At 48.9% G+C, this 15,683-nt stretch overlaps 1 long non-coding RNA gene across 1 annotated transcript; it reads right to left on the bottom strand.

Annotated features, from left to right (window-relative positions):
• Positions 1-13,374: 13,374 nt before the first annotated feature.
• Positions 13,375-14,102, bottom strand: LOC144370771 (uncharacterized). Its single transcript, XR_013430711.1, has 2 exons — positions 13,855-14,102; positions 13,375-13,704 (listed from the first exon to the last, which is right to left on the bottom strand). It is a non-coding gene; the product is annotated as an uncharacterized LOC144370771 (long non-coding RNA).
• Positions 14,103-15,683: the final 1,581 nt, after the last annotated feature.

A 15,683-nucleotide genomic window follows, 5' to 3' on the forward strand; every position in this document is an offset into this window, starting at 1 on the left:
GCTTCTCTGGGGGGAAGCATGCTCAGGAGGTGAGGGTCTGCTGGGAACCCTGGACCAGGCAGAGGCTGGGATTCAGCCCTCAGTCCAGCCCTCGAGTGGACTGAACCGGCCCCCTGCCGACTGAGCCCCACTGTGTGCCGTGCCCGGGGGGTGCCCAGAGTGGGAGCAGCTGACACCTGGGTAAAGAAAACACAGTGCATCCACAGGACACCTTCACCTAACAGTTAAACGAAGGCTGATACCCGCTGCAATGGGGACGCACCTCCTCTGGGTCCCAGTGTCCTTCTGATGACTGTGGACCCGGCCCCCATTTCCCATGGAACCATCTGCTGAAGACCGTCAAAGCCTTTGGTGGTGGGAAGGGCCTGGCCACAAGGAGGGAAAAGGCCAGGGTGTGGGCAGTGCCCACCTACCAGCCTCCGTGGGCCCCTTCACCAGCACCCCAGAGCCTGCAGGGAGGAGGAGGCAGAGAGGGAATGGGGAGCTCCGCCTGCCATCACGGGCCCTGAACCCCGGGGTCTTCTGCAAATGCACCCTCCACCCCAGAGCCCAGATGCCTGCCGGGCCCCCACTCCACCCTCTCCACCCCAGACCACCCTCAGAGGCCCCACGGCAATTCCCCAAGATGCCGTCCCCCGTGAAGCCTCTGTCTTGAGACCGGACCCCTTTCCCGGACGCCCTCCCATCCCTCATGTCCCCGTTGCTCTCTCTGAGCCTCCCTACCTCCCTCTGCCTCGGAGGTCCTGCCCTCTCTCTGGTCCTCTGAGTCCCATGGCCAGCCCTGTTAATGTCACCAAATTATACACCTAACATAGTTCAGTGATCTCTTTTATGTATATTTCACCACAATAAAAATACGAGAGAAACCTCATCCTCATTTACAGTGGATTTCCAATCCCCAAGGTCCTCTTCTGGCCCTTACCATCCACTGACGACTCGGTCTCTATTAATCGACCATTTGAAGATGCTTTATGTCCATGGAAACAAGCAATCCGTGGGCTCTGTGACGGCTTCCTCCTGAGCGTGACCAAAACACCCAACAAGGACAACCTAGAGGATGAAGAGTTTCTTGGGGGCCATGGTTTTGGAAGTCTCGGTCCATAGGTAGCCAAGTCCATGGCTCGGGCCAAGGTGAGGCAGCCACTCCTGGAGAAGAGTCCGTCAGAGGGACGCGGCTCAGCTTGAAGCAGGGTCAGGAAGCAGAGGTGGGAAGGGCCCAGGGAAGATGCACCCTTCAGAACTCACGCCCAGAGGCCACCCCTTCTAGCCACACACCCCATGCCTAAAGCTACCACCCAGCTCCGTCAAACCAGGATGGACCAAGAAGGTGACAGCTCCCAAGACCTGATCATTAGTCTCTGAATTCCTGCATTAACAGGAGCTTTGGGGAGACACCTCATTTACAAACCAGTCTGTCCCTTGTCCCCAGGAGTTCATGTCTATCTCACAATGAAAAAATGCAACTAGCCCATCTCCAAGAGTCCCAGAGTCTTAACAGTTCCAGCCTTGCCCAGAAGGCGTATCCAGGTCCAGAGTCTCGTGAGATTCAAGGCAAACCCTTGGCTGGGAGCCCCTGTGAAAACCAAAAGCAAGTTGCATCTAACCCATAGACAGCGACACCCAGTAAACTTTCCCATCCCAAAAAAGAAGGAACAGGGGCATGAACAGAGGCTACCAGGAAAGATGGAAACCCAGTGAGCAAACGGGTTTCCTCCCTCCCCACACAGGACCTAGGACACTTGGCCATGACGTGTCATTTCCAAAGGGCTCTGGAGCAGCCCACCTGGGCTCTTTGACCCTGGCACTCTCCACAGCCAGCAGATTTCCTCAGTGGACAGTCCATGGTACGGCATCTCTCGATTCTTGGGGTCTCCATTCCAGCTTTAGCTTCTCCTACACAGCTTCACACGTGGCCCTCTCAGGGGTGGCCTGCAGGGACTCTGACCATGCTTTGTTTTTCCTGGCTTCCCAGACCTTCTTCAGGAATCTCGGGGAAGCCACCATGACCCCTCACCTATTCCTGCGACGTCAGCACCCTAGGGATGATGCCAAGATCTGCTACCATCTTGCACAACACATGGGCTCCTAGAATCCCAGCTTCAGCGGCCCCCCCAGTGCCTGTGTAGCTCCACGTGGTGAACCAACTTCCTCGGCCTCTCTGTGCAAGCAGGGCACCCTCAGGACCTCTTCTCAAAGGAATTTTCTCCTCTGTGCCCTGGAGCCAACTATCCAGTGGGTGTGGTCTCGTAAATTCCAGAGGTGCCCTCAGGTATCCTATTCAGTCTCTGTGCAAAGTCCTTAGCATCACTTTAGGGGCTATGATCTCTTCAACAGCCACACCTTCCCTGGCCCCAGCTTTACCTACACTTTTCTGGTCAAACTACAATACCTTAATATCCTTTAGCTTTGTTCTCTGCTCCCCATTCTCACAGTAAACCTTGATAAAAGCTGCCAGCAATATTCATCCCACTGACTGAATGCTGTGCTATCTTGAATTTTTCCTCCACCTACCACTGGGGCTGTGGCTCAGTGGTAGAGCACTTGCCTCTCATGTATGAGGCACTGGGTTCGATTCTCAGCACCCCAATAAATAAATAAATGTCCATCAACATCTAAATTTTTTTTTTTTAAACACAAGTTTTCTCCACCAGATTAACGAGTCCATCGTCTTTAAATTCAGCCTGACACAGAGTCTCAGGACATGGGCAAATACAGTCCAGTTCTTTGCCAAAATATAACACGAGTGGCCTTGAGTCCAGTTCACAAGAGAGCCCTCATTTCCCTCGAAACGTCACAAGCACATTCTGATCGGCATTCTGGTTTTCTAGGTCCCACAGAACTGTCCATGAAACTCCACTTACCACCCTCCTAGAGCTTTTCTGTGTGCATCTCTAAACTGTTTAAAATTCCTCCCATAAACCAGCAGCAGAGGCTTGTGAACCACACGGTCAGGTTATCACAACCCTGACCCCCAGTCCTGGTGAAAATTCATGTTTTAGTTGGTTTTTGCATCACTGTGACCAAAACACCTGACAAGAACCACTTAGAGGAGGAAACCTTTATTGGGAGTTTGTAGTTTCACAGGTCCGGATCCATAGAAGACCAACTTCATGGCTCTGGCCCAAGGTGAGGCAGCACGTCATGGGGGAGGGGCCCGGGGAGGAAAGAGGCCCAGCTCATGGTGGGGTCAGGAAGCAGAGAGAAAGAGAAGGGAAGGGCCACCAGGCGCGGTGACACACGCCAGTAATCCCAGAGGCTGGGGAGGCTGAGGCAGCCTCAGCAAAATCGAGGTTCTAAGCAACTCAGTGAGACCCTGTCTCTAAATAAAATACAAAGCAGGGCAGCGGGTGTGGCTCAGTGGTTGAGTGCCCCTGAGCTCAATCCCCAGTAAGGAAAGAAGAAGGAAGGGGGGAAGGGCCACCAGTGACCCCCTCCTCCCACCAGCCTCACCTGCCTAGTTACCACCCAGTCAGTCCATTCAGACTAAGATGGACTCTCATAACCTAATCATTCCACCTCATCTAATATCCCTGCATCAACAGAAGTTTCTGGGGACCTCCTCCTAGTCAAACCTGGACACAGCTGACTTTCACGTCGTCATGGGAAGATACACCACACTTACATGTTTATAAGTTGGTGGACATTTGGATTTTGTTTCCACTTTTGAGCTACTGTAAATCGTGCTGCTATGAACACTCATGTACAGGTTTTTCTTGGCTAAATGCTTGTATTTCTCTAGGATATATATGTTTAGATCTTTTGCCCCCAGGACTGTGGATGGAACCAAGGGGCATTCGACCACTGAGCCCCATCCCCACCTCTTTTCTAAAGTTTGAGACATGGTCTAAGTTGCCCAAGATGGCTTTGAACTTGTGATCCTCCCGCCTCGGCCTCCTGAGTTTCTGGGATTACAGGTACGTATCATTGTGCCTAGTTTCTTTCTCTCTCCCTAAACATTTATTTTTTGTTTAGTTGTAGGTGGACCCGATACCTTTATTTTATTTGTATGTGATGCTGAGGATCGAACCCAGTGCCTCATGCATGCTAGGCAAGCACTCTACCTCTGAGCCTCAACCCCAGCCTCTCTCTTTCTTTACAAATACAAATTACATACATCTGTGGTGTGCATTGTGTTTTAACACATGTATACATCGTGGAATGGCTAAATCAAACTAATCACCAGACGTTACCTGGCCGCCTCCTCCTTTCTTTTGTGTGTTGTGAGGACGTCTATTCCCTTAGCAATTTTCAGGGACACAATACACTATCAAGCACAGTCACCCTGTTGTGTGTGGGTCTCCTGTTGAGCTACACTTGTGCTTTGACCCACCTCTCCTGACTGCTTTCCCTTCTTTTCTAATGTATTTTTAACTATAAATAATCCTTTTAAACATGACTGTGCCTCATGCCACGTGTCTCAATACATTTTCCATTCATGCAGTTTTATGCAGTTTCTACTTCCTCTTTTGATTTCTTCTTTGACCTCTGGGTTATTTACTTTCATAATACTTGTGGGTGTTTTCAGATTTCTTCGTGTTATTGATTTCCGCTATGGTCAGAGCAAATATGTTGTGATATTTGAATCTTGTAAACAGCATCTAGCTCAGGGCTTGCCCCTTTCTTCAGGATGCCAATCCTGCCTTTTTTTTTTTTTTTTTTTTTTTGGTCCTGGGGCTTGAACTCAAGAGCACTTAACACTGAACCCCATCCCCAGCCCCTGTTCATAATTTATTGAGAGACAGGGTCTCACTGAGTGGCTTAGCGCCTCACCATCGCTGAGGCCGGCTTTGAACTCGAGATCCTCCTGTCTCAGCCTCCCGAGCTGCTGGGATGACAGGTGTGGGCCACTGCGCCGGCTTAGATGGACCTTTTGAAAAATGTTTTTCTTTGTAAATTATTATAGATTCATAGGAAGTTGCAGAAAATACAGCACAGGGGTCTCATCTTCCCCTGATCCATTTTTAGACTGGAATGAGGAAAAGGGACCATTTTTACCCTCCTACTGAAAGAACCAGAAATATCAGACAAAATGTACGAGACAGCGGTGAGGACATCGACCGTCAGGCCACGGAGGACCGGGGCCCCCGAGGAATGGGAAACAGGCAGCTGGGCCTCCAACTGGCCCTGGAGAGGTCCTGGGGTGGGGACCAGGCTGAGCCCAGAGGAATCCCCAGCTGAGGAACTGCAGCTGAGGCTTGGGGACCATGCTCAAGGTCACTGGACGGAGCACTGCGGGAGACATTTGCACAGGGAGAGACCCCAAGTTCTGCAGAGGGGCTCCCTGAGTACACAGCAGGGTGCTCATGCATGCACGTGTGTGAGGTGGCCAGTGAGAAGTGGGGAAGGAACCTTCTGGAAGAATTAGAAGAATCCTTGCCAGGTGTTGGATAATCCTAACATCTCCCAGCAGCCAGAGCGGAAACCCTGTGCGTGTGGGAGCACTGGCAGAAGGCTCTGAAGGGTCTGGCCTCCGTGGTGGGAAATGATTCGTCTTGGTCAAGTGCGGCTACTCTAGTTTGCGTCCTACCTCAACCATTTCCCTTCCTTTTTAAGACTGAATAATATTCCACATACACTGGAACAGAGAGGAGACCTTACAAAAAGAAGTGAAATTTCTTATTCTGAGTAACATGAATCAGTCACAAAAGAACAAATCTTGCACAATTCCACTTATATGAGGAACTGAGTGTGGTCAGATTCATAGATAGGGAAAGTGCACCGGCGGTGGCTTGAGCCATGGGGAGGGAAGGTGGTGAGTTATTGTTCAATGGGGACCAAGTTTCAGTTTTGCAAGAAGATTCCTGGAGTTGCCTGGTGCTGATGACTGCCCTCAAATATAAATGCACTTTGCCAGATGTGGTGGTGCACGCCTGTAATCCCAGGGATTTGGGAGGCTGAGGCAGGAGGATTGCAAGTGTGAGGCCAGCCTCAGCAATTTAGCAAGATCCTGTCTCAAAATAAAATATAAAAAGGGCTGAGATATCAGGCGCAGTGATGCATGCCTGTAATCCCAGTGGCTTAGGAGGCAGAGGCAGGAGGAAGGTGAGTTCAAAGCCAGTCGCAGCAAAGGTGAGGCACTAAGTAACTCAGTGAGACCCTGTCTCTAAATAAAATACAAAATAGGGCTGGGGATGAGGCTCTGTGGTTAAGCACTCTGGGTTCAACCCCTGGTACAACACACACACACACACACACACACACACACACACACACACACACTTAATGTCAATGAACTATAAATTTAAAAAGGCTAAGATGCACCATGGCCGGGCACCATGGCACACACCTGTAATCCCAGCGGCTCGGGAGGCTGAGGCAGGAGGATCACAAGTTCAAAGCCAGCCTCAGCAACTTAGCGAGGCCCTAAACAACTCAGTGAGACCCTGTCTTAAAATAAAAAACAAAAAAGGGCTGGGGATGGGGCTCCATGGTTAAGCGCCCCTGGGTTCAAACCCTGTTCAAAAACAAAACAAGAAAAGTGAAGACAGTAACTTTTACGTGGTCTGTATCTACCACAGCTGAAACAAGTTTCTGTTTTTATTTTTTTAAGCCAGAGGCAAAATAAGGAATTCTTCAGACATTCCAGAGGGTAAGGAATGTCTCCACAAGATATGTTGCAGGAAACCCTTCAGGCAGAGGAGGAGATGCCAGATGGACATCTGGGCTGCGCAGAGGAATGGAGAAGGGTGACAGTAACTCTGTGGGGAATTATAAGCTGCTTTTCTTATTATCTAAATCTCCTTCAAAGAAAATTGACTGGAAACGCAGGCAACTGCCACGCATTATGCGGGTGGATGATCTGTGGGCTGAGGGGCAGGTCTGCCACGTGTGGACTGGAATTGTCCCCTGCAGGGAGCCTGTGATCAGTTAAGGATGTCCACTAGAAACTAAAGGAAACGGGGCTGTCGCTCATCCATGAACAAAGAAGATAAAATGCAATAACAAAAAATACCGGATTCATCCAAAAGAAGGTAGAAAAAGAGGTCAAAGACCAGATGAGACACACAGGCGAGAGGGACAGCAGGGATACAGTCACACGGAGCCACAGAATCGCAACATCAAACCTGGACTGTGTGAGTGTCCAGTTGTGAGACAGATGTCAGGCGGAACAGAGCGAGGCCCGCACATATGCTGCCACAACAAATGCTCTTTGTAAATATAAAGTCTTCTTCTATAAAAGTTAGTTCAAAATGGACCACAGGGAGGAACAGCAAATCAAAAACTATAACGCTCCCAGAAAGAAACAGGAGAAAAATCTCCGCGGCCTTAGATGAGACCCACACATGTCACATTAACTCCCAAAGCAGGATAAGCATGAGCCATGAGAGAAACCTCGCTTACGTAAACTTTATTGAAATTGGAAACATTTGCTCTCCAAAAAAACATCCTTATGAGAATGAAAAGACAAGCCACAGATTAGGAGAAAACACTCACGAGTCACATACTTGATAAACAACTAGTACCCATAGATTCTGAGACTACTTAAAAACTGATGCTAGAAAACAACCAATTTCTTTAAATGAGCAAAGATTCAAATATTTCACTAATGGAGATATGAATGGGTGACATGCATGGCCCAGTGACAGAGTGCTTGTAAGGGGTCCTGGTACCATCGCTAGAACTACAGAGAGGGAGGAGGGGGAGGGAGGAGGGAGGAGGGAGGAGGGGGAGGGAGGAGGGGGAGGGATGAGGGAGGAGGGGGAGGGGGGAGGAGGAGAGAGAGGGAGGAGGGGGAGGGAGGAGGGAGGAGGGGGAGGGAGGAGGGGGAGGGAGGAGGGAGGAGGGGGAGGGAGGAGGGGGAGGGAGGAGGAGGAGGGAGGAGGAGGGAGGAGGGGAGGGAGGAGGGAGGAGGGGGAGGGAGGAGGAGGAGAGAGAGGGAGGAGGGGGAGGGGGGAGGGAGGAGGGGGAGGGAGGAGGAGGAGGGAGGAGGGGAGGGAGGAGGGAGGAGGGGAGGGAGGAGGGGGAGGGAGGAGGAGGAGGGAGGAGGAGGAGGGAGGAGGGAGGAGGGGAGGGAGGAGGGGGAGGGAAGAGGGAGGAGGGGGAGGGAGGAGGGGGAGGAGGAGGAGAGGAGAGAGGAGGGGGAGAAACTTTGACACTCTTAGATACCTACCCAAGAAAAAAGAAAGCATTTGTTCACACGCAGACTCAAATGCAGATCGCAGCAGTTTTACCTGTAATAAATACACACAAATGGGAAACAACCCAAATGACCACTCACACATGAATGAATAGCCAAACTATGGTGTGTCCGTGAAATCTTGTACTGATAGCAATGAAAAAGGATGAACTATTGACACGTGCCATAGTGTGAATGAATGAAAAATAATGATGTGGAGTGGAAGAAACCAGACAAAATATACAGACATACATTTCTGGAAAATTTCTTTCTTTTTATTTTTCATGGTGCTGGGGTTTGAACCCAGGGCTTTGTGCATGCAAGCCAAGCACTCAGGGACTACAAACAACAGTCTGATATTACATTTCATGATGCAATGAGTTCAGTCCATTTTTAGTATATGCAATTATACTTCAATAAGCTAGGAGGAAAAACGCTTTCTCTCTAAGATCAGGAACAAGACAAGATGTCTACTTCATCTTTATTTTTCAAAAAGTTTTTTTTGAAAGTCATTTTTAAGGCTTTTTTCCTGACCCCGTGATGTGACTTTTTAGCAGGGGCAGGTGGAAGTGTTGCTTGTGTGTTTCTGACCAGCTCATATGGATCCTGTCAGTCCCTATCTTTGGGTACCATGTTGTGTTGCCACAATCAACCTCTCCTCTGGGAGAACTATGTAAGGCAGTGTGTTTGACAGTCATTGTTAGAAGTCTATAAAGTATTTTCTATCTCGTTTTATATATGCAATATGTAAAATTAAAAAAATATTTTTTTTCTGGATTGAGAAAAAGGATACAAAATGCAAATCCCACAATTTTGGGTGGGGGATGGGTACCAGGGATTGAACTCAGGGGCACTCAACCACTGAGCCCCATCCCCAGCCCTGTTTTGTATTTTATTTAGAGACAGGGTCTCCCTGAGTTGCTTAGTGCCTCACCATTGCTGAGGCTGACTTTGAACCCCTGATCCTCTGGCCTCAGCCTCCTGAGTCACTGGGATTACAGGCATGTGCCACCACACCTGCCTTGCTGCTTCTATTAACCCATGACATTATTTTAATAAGTGTTATAAAACCAACCTACTGAGGGCTTTCCTCCCCTGCACTGTTCCTTGCTACTGTCCAATCAAACGCAGTGGATTGGCCTTCGATGAGACCCGTCATGTGTGCCACGTGTAACACCCAAAGCAGGATAAGCAGGAGCCACATGAGAAACTGCCCTTACGTAAACTTTGTTGAAATGGGAAACATTTGCTCTCCAAAAAACATCCTTATGAGAATGAAAAGACAAGCCACAGATTAGGAGAAAATGGCCAATGGGGGCAGACAGGATATAAAATTAACAAACCAAATTGGTTTATTTAAAAGACTGATCTAGGCCAGGTGTGGTGGCACACACCTGAAATCCCAGTGGCTCGGGAGGCTGAGGCAGGAGGATCGTGAATTCAAAGCCAGCTTCAGCAATTTATCCAGGCCCTGAGCAACTCAGTGAGCCCCTGTCTCTAAATAAAATACAAAACAGGGCTGGGGACGGGGCTCAGGGGTCCAGTGCCCCTCGGTTCAATCCCCAGTAGCAAAAAAAAAAAAAAAAGGATTAATATACCAACAAAACCTTCGCAAGACCATGAGGGAAGAGGGAAAGTGTGGTAAACAGTGCGACGCCCCTGTGGAGCCTGCCGAGGGTGAAGAGAGAATATTCTCAGTCACTTTATTATACATTTGAAAACTTAGATGAAGTGGGAAAATTCTTTGAAAAATGCAAGAATTTAAAGTCAGTTCATGCAACTGTCTAAAGGAGAAAGAGAAGCCCTGAAGGGTCCTCACACGGTATTTATCAACGGAACTCGCCCCAGACTTAAACCCTTTCCACTAAATCCAGGTCCAGAGTCCTCAGGCCTGAAGTCGTGTAGACACTTAAGGTAGGAGGGTTGCTCTCATAGAAATCCTTCAGGGAGTGGAAAAGCAGGGCACACTTCTCTGCTGTTTGGGGTTTTTTTAATTTATTTTTTTTAGTTGTTGATAGACCTTCATTTTATTTACTTATATGTGGGGCTGAGAATCGAACCCAGGGCCTCACACACGCCAGGCAAGTGCTCTACATTCAGCCCCAGCCCCTTGTTTTGTTTGGTTTTTGTTTTTTTGGTTTTCTGTTTCTTTTTTTTTTTTTTAAGAGAGAGAGAGAGAATTTTTGATATTTATTTTTTAGTTTTGTATGTGGTGCTGAGGATCGAACCCGGGCCGCACGCATGCCAGGCGAGCGCACTACTGCTTGAGCCACATCCCCAGCCCTTCTGTTTCTTTTTAATACTGGAGATTTAATCCAGGGGCAATTTACCACTGAGCTACATCTCCAGCTTTTTTGGGGGGGGGTACTCAGAATTGAACCTTTTTTGGTTTTGTTTACTTTGAGACGGAATCTCACTAAGTTGCTGAGGCTGGTCTTGAACTTGTGATCCTCCTGCCTCAGGGGCTTGACCCCTGTGCTTTTGTACTGGGCCAAATGGGTTAAGCGGGGCCTAGCGTGATTAGACTCCTCTTCTCTGCATGGTCCTGGGGTGAACTTGGCTGAAAGAGAAAAGTGCATGGAAACTGGAAGTCAAAGGTGCAGCACCGTCAGGGTCATTTCTCATGAATGGCAGCCAGAAGAGGTGTGAATGCATGCGTCCTTAGGGGGTTACAACTGGCCCTTGCTCTCACCTGCAGTGTGAGAGGCACAAGTCTTCCAGACCCTTCCCCACACTCCGGCTTCCTCTCTCCTCTCCTTCTGCCCTGCTGGCCAGCACAACCCAGACCCACCACCCGCCACGGAGAGCAGCCTTCCAAACACCCCCAGGTGTCCCTGGAAGACTCGCTCTCTAGATCTCCCTCCACGGTCTGACTTGTGCACCCACACACTGCTTCAGGGGGGCTCGCTGGGGCTTTCCCACTGGTCCGCTAACTCTCCTTTCTTTGCCTAGCACCACCTGCAGTTGAGTAAGGTCTCCTTCCGGTAGTAGATCCCTTATTCCATGAAACACTGTGGTTGGATTTGTTGTTTTGTTTTTGCTTTTGCTTCAAAATGTTTCTGCCTTTGCAGGGTGTCATGACACACACTTGTCATCCCAGTGACTTGGGAGGCTGAAGTAGGATGACTGCAAGTTCAAGGCCAGGCTAGGCAACTAAACAAGACTTGTCTCAAAAGCAAATAAGGGCTGGGGATGTAGATCCCTGGTAGAGCACCCCAAAGTTAGATTCTGAGTACCCCCCCAAAAAAGTTTCTGCTTAAAAAAAACTTATTATTAGGTTGTATGGCACTTGCCTGACATGCAAGAGGCCCTGGGTTTGATCCCCAGTACCATAAAACAAACAAAAAAGAAAAAAAAAGGAAAAGAAAAAATGTCAATGTTGTGCAGCACAAAGAAAAGATAAGAACTAAAGACCAATGCCAATGGTATTAGTCAGTTTTTGGTTACTGTTACAAAGTACTTGAACTAATCAAGTTGAAAAGAGAAAAGGTTCATTTGGGCTCCCAGTTCTGGAGACTTCAGTCCTTGGTCAGTTTGCCTATTGCTTTTGTGCCTGGGGCAAGGCAGTATGTCATGGCAGGAGAGCGTGGCAGAAGCAGCTGCTCACCCCAAGGCAGCTGAGAAGCAAAGAGAGAGGAAGAGGAGGGGCTGGGCACCTGATATCCTCTTCAAGGGCACATCCCTGATGACCCGACTTCCTTCTACTAAACCCACCTGCTAAAGGTCCCACAACCTTCCAAAAGCACCACACCCTGAGACCAAGTCATCAACACATGGGCCTTTGCAGGGGAATATCAAGATGCCAACTACAGCAACTACTAATTTGTGATCCTGGGTCGGATTCTACACAAGGAAAAGACATTGCCACAAAGACATTATTGAGAAGACTAGAGCTTTTTGAATATGGACTGTGTCTTGAAAGTAGTATGTGTTGGGGCTGCAGAAATAGCTCAGTGGCAAAGGCTGTGCGTGTACAAGGCTCTGGGTTCAATTCCCAGCGCGCGCGCGCACACACACACACACACACACACACACACAGACTATGTCAATGATAAATTTCCTGCAGTTGGCACGGCACTGAAATAGAAGAGAGCATCTCTGTTCTTCAAGATTATCAAGCCTGGCCAAAACATCTTCTTCTGCTGGTGGCTGTCTGTCTGTCCTGGGAAGAGGATTGTTAGGTGTATGAACAAACACACGTGGTTTGTTGGCTATTGGCAAGTTTCCTTCCACAGAGGTTGGACCATGGTGTGTGCCACCAGCAATGCTCGAGATCCTGTTCTCCAGCTTGTGAAATGCTGCCAGTTCCAAAGGTGAAAAATGCTACTTCAAAAGAGTTTTCTTCTTTGGTGTTATTTCTTTTTGTCCCCCTGTTGGTGGGACTAAACCCTTACACATGCTAACCACCTGCCCTATCACTGAGTGACACACCAGTCTCACTGGTATTGTCCTGGATGAAGCTGAGCACCTTTCATGTGGTTAAGGACCATTTGTTCATCTTCCTCTGTGAACTCTTCATCTTTTTTACACACTTTAACAACTGCGCTTTGGGCGCTGGGGATAGAGTTCAGTTGGTGGAGTGCTGGCCTCCTTGCATGCACAAGGCCCTGGGTTCAACCCCCAGCACCACAAAATAAATAAATAAATTAATTAATTAAATTAAAATGGGACTTTGATATTTTTCCTCATGATTTTGCAAAGCCCTTTATATATTAAGGCAGTAGACATTTTCTGTACAATGGAAGTTGTAAAGATTTTTCTCTGAGATAGATTGTTACACTTTTCCTTTGTTATGGTATCATCTTTTCTTAAGCAATTTCTAAATCTGTCAAAGTAGATTTATTTATAAATTTTATTGTATTGTTCCTGGGTTTCCCTGAGCATTTTATTAGGTACAATTTCAAACCCACAGAAAAACGGAAGGATTGACACAGCGATCACCCCTGCGGCCACCCCCAGATTCCTCTCATATTTTACCATATACTTCTTTTATGATTTTCTATCCATTCATCTGACTTTGCGATGCCTTCCTCTAAATAACTTGGAGCATATTATGAACTTGAGCTCAATACTGATTAGAGGTCCTTTTCGTGGTTGCTTTAATTCTCAGCATTAATTGGTGAGATTTTCCCCACTCCACAATGGAAATTTCACTTTTGGTTTCCTTTTTCAATGGGGATTTCTGATTCATTTGGATACTGTGCATAATTCGAGGAAGGGATCATATATATATATATATACACACAAATATATGCACACACGTGTATAGACGGGTTCTATTTTTCAAGTTATAATTCACAAACCATAAAATCCACCCATTTGATGTACACAGTTCAGGGCATGCAAACGACACCACTGCCACCTTACGCATAATTTTTTAACGTGTCGTTTCACCCAATGGCCATTGAGTCGTCAGCAGACACACTAAGAACCCTCCTTTCCGCCCTGGACTGAGGTCGCCCTTCTGCCCGACGTCCGGGTGTGCGGGCGCCGAGGGCGGCTCTGTCCCTTGGCCTCTCGTCCGTTTATTCCGCGTGAGGCGTCTTTGAGGACATCTTTATTAAGACCGACAGTTCTGGGCCAGGATTCTGGGGAGAGGGAAAGCAGGACAGTTGGCAGCGACTCCCCAGCGACTGGGGAAAATCCACTCAGGCAGCGGGAAAGGCAGAGGGGTCAGTCGGGGCCTCCTGCCCACCTGCTCCCCAGCCCGGGGTAGGGGTCCCCCCTCCTCTGCGCACCTGTCCCCTGGGGGAGCTCTCTGCCACCAAGGCACCTACACCGCAGGACTGAGGCACCCAAGGCCAAAGGTGTGTCCAGTCTCTGGCGAGGGAAACCTTCCAGGACCTCCTCCGACAGACGCCGGGTTGTCAGGTGACATTTGTGAAGCCCAACGCGGGGCTCGGGGCTCGCTGCGGGAAGGGGCTGGCGAAGGAAAGTCCGCCCTGCTCCTGCCTGCACGCCCTGGCGCCCTGCAACCTGCCCTGGGCTGAGGTCCAAGGGCCTGAAGCCCCGCCCCCAGACCCTCCCGAGGCCCCGCCCCCAGACCCTCCCGAGGCCCCGCCCCCAGACCCTCCCGAGGCCCCGCCCCCAGACCCTCCCGAGGCCCCGCCCCCAGACCCTCCCGAGGCCTTGCCCCGAGCCCCGCCCCCGAGGCCCACCTTGCGGCTCCGCCCTTGAGGCCCCGCCGCAGGTGAGACCACGCCTCCTGCAAGAAGCCTTGCGGTCACTGCATCTCTCTGACACCCTCCACTGCCTCCTGCTGGACTGCTACCCTTGTCACGTTTCTTTTGAACACTTTGCCCCATATTTGTCTCATCCTATAACACTCCACAGCTCGCAAGGGCTCCCAGCTTCCCTATCTCTTAGAAAAAAAAAAAAAAAAAAGCAAAGAAATCTGACTTGCTCTCGTACTGTGTCTCGGATGTCTATCGAGCCTAGAATAGCCCCCCTCAGGTGGAACACGATCCCCCCACTTCAGTACTTTCCTACATAATCTTCAATGCCAGAAGAGGATCCTGGGGACCGCCCACAGTGGCAGGAGCCACTGCCCTGTGCGCAGCCCCTGCTGGCCCAGACTCACCTGGACCGTGGGCATCATGTTGCAGTTTGCAGTGTCTGAGATGCTCTGGGGAAGAAAATGGGACCAACCATTTCCTGTCCTCACCAGCTGCCCCACACCTCCCACGTTTTCTTATTTAAAACTTTAGAATGTGTTTTTAAAAAATAGTACCTAGTAGAATTTAAAAGGCACATACCTGCTTTGGCCTATCAAGTCCAGTTCAGTAAATGTGTTCCTTTGCAAGATACTCACACATGTGGACAACAAACACTTGAAGCTATTCCTGGTGACGGCGTTGGTAGGCACAAATAATACGGAACCCCTGGCGGCTCACCAACAGGGGAATGATGAGATGAGCAGCGGAGCTAAAGGACGGGTCACCGTGGGACAGTACAACAATGGGTGGCCTATGGTTTTACAAGATTAGAATGTTCCCCAAGACACATGCCTACTAGAAAAAGGCAAAGCTGCAGAAAATTAAATTTTATTCTGGATTTTTAAAAAATCATCAACATGCTTCCATATGCATAGAGGAAAAAATACCTGCCACATGTTTAATTAGGGGCCAATTTGGAGAAATAGGATTGGAGGGGGCAGGCCGGTTTCCACTTTCTTCTTCTTCTTCTTCTTCTTCTTCTTCTTCTTCTTCTTCTTCTTCTTCTTCTTCTCTCTCTCTCTCTCTCTCTCTCTCTCTCTCTCTCTCTCTCTCATAGTGGGGATTGAACCCAGGGTTGTTTAATTGCCAAGCCACATCTCCAGTCCTTCTTGTTTTATTTTGAGACCAGGTCTCACTAAGTTGCTTAGAACCTCTCTAAATTGCTGAGGCTGGCTTTGAACTTGCAATCCTCCTGCATCAGCCTCCCAGGCTGCTGGGATCACAAATGTGCACCACTGTATCCAACTCCCTGTCTCATTTTTTTAATGCATTAATTAATAGGGATTGAGATGAAGCTCAGTGGTAGAAACCCTTTGGGTTCAATCCCCACTACCATAAACAAATACACACAC

Source organism: Ictidomys tridecemlineatus, chromosome 15 (assembly GCF_052094955.1).
Source record: "Ictidomys tridecemlineatus isolate mIctTri1 chromosome 15, mIctTri1.hap1, whole genome shotgun sequence".
In the NCBI taxonomy this organism is placed as follows: Eukaryota; Metazoa; Chordata; class Mammalia; order Rodentia; family Sciuridae; genus Ictidomys; species Ictidomys tridecemlineatus.